Raw genomic sequence first — 1,116 nt, 5'->3', positions numbered from 1 at the left:
TAACTGTTTGTGGAACCTGCCCACCACGGGTATCGAAACCCGTTTTCTAGCGTTATAAGTCGGAGACATTCCGCCGTGCCATTGGGGGGCAGTAAGATCATTGATAACTGTTTGTGGAACCTGCCCACCACGGGTATCGAAACCCGTTTTCTAGCGTTATAAGTCCGGAGACATTCCGCCGTGCCATTGGGGGCAGTAAGATCATTGATAACTGTTTGTGGAACCTCTACAATATTCTAAAATCCATATTGAAATATTTACAATATCACACATAACTAGGTGTTCTACAGCATAGAGTAGAAGTATCGAACGTAGGAAGAGGCCGAAACCTGTAAAGAGAGTAGGTGGACAGAGAAGAGCCAGATCCAGGTAAAGAGAGAGAGAAGGTGGACAGAGTAGAGCCAGATCCAGGTAAAGAGAGAGAAGGTGGACAGAGTAGAGCCAGATCCCGGTAAAGAGAGAGTAGGTGGACAGAGAAGAGCCAGATCCAGGTAAAGAGAGAGAGAAGGTGGACAGAGTAGAGCCAGATCCAGGTAAAGAGAGAGTAGGTGGACAGAGAAGAGCCAGATCCAGGTAAAGAGAGAGAGTAGGTGGACTGAGAAGAGAAGCTCGTGAGGGTAAGTTGTATTATCGTTACTGAAGGATTACTTCTACATAGTTGAGTCCACTCCTTCTCCCGTTGCCATCGTTACTACAACCTCTATAGATCTCAAATTGTCTCCGTTTCTTTTTCCTTCTCCACCGTTTCATACCGCTATTACTACCTCTGTAAATTTAATATTTTCCCATTTTCATCGTTTCGTACCGTTGCTGATGAACTCTGTACGTTTAGAATTTATTCTGCATCTTTTCTTACTTTCCTTGTTTGGCTTTACCGGGATCTGGCAGGGCTAGGTTTGATGCTTCTACGTCTTCCTCCCACCTGCACTGGTGTTTTAGTAGCACCGTTAAATACTAAATATTCCATAAATGAAAGTGTAGCTTTCATGTAATGTCGCTGGCATGATTACAAAACCTCCATCAGGGTCATGACCTCCTATGTTGAAGTACAAAACCTCCATCAGGGTCATGACCTCCTATGTTGACGTACAAAACCTCCATCAGGGTCATGCCCTC

Source organism: Limulus polyphemus, unplaced genomic scaffold, assembly GCF_000517525.1.
Source record: "Limulus polyphemus unplaced genomic scaffold, Limulus_polyphemus-2.1.2 Scaffold9819, whole genome shotgun sequence".
NCBI lineage: Eukaryota > Metazoa > Arthropoda > Merostomata > Xiphosura > Limulidae > Limulus > Limulus polyphemus.
This window is presented reverse-complemented; position numbering follows the sequence as displayed.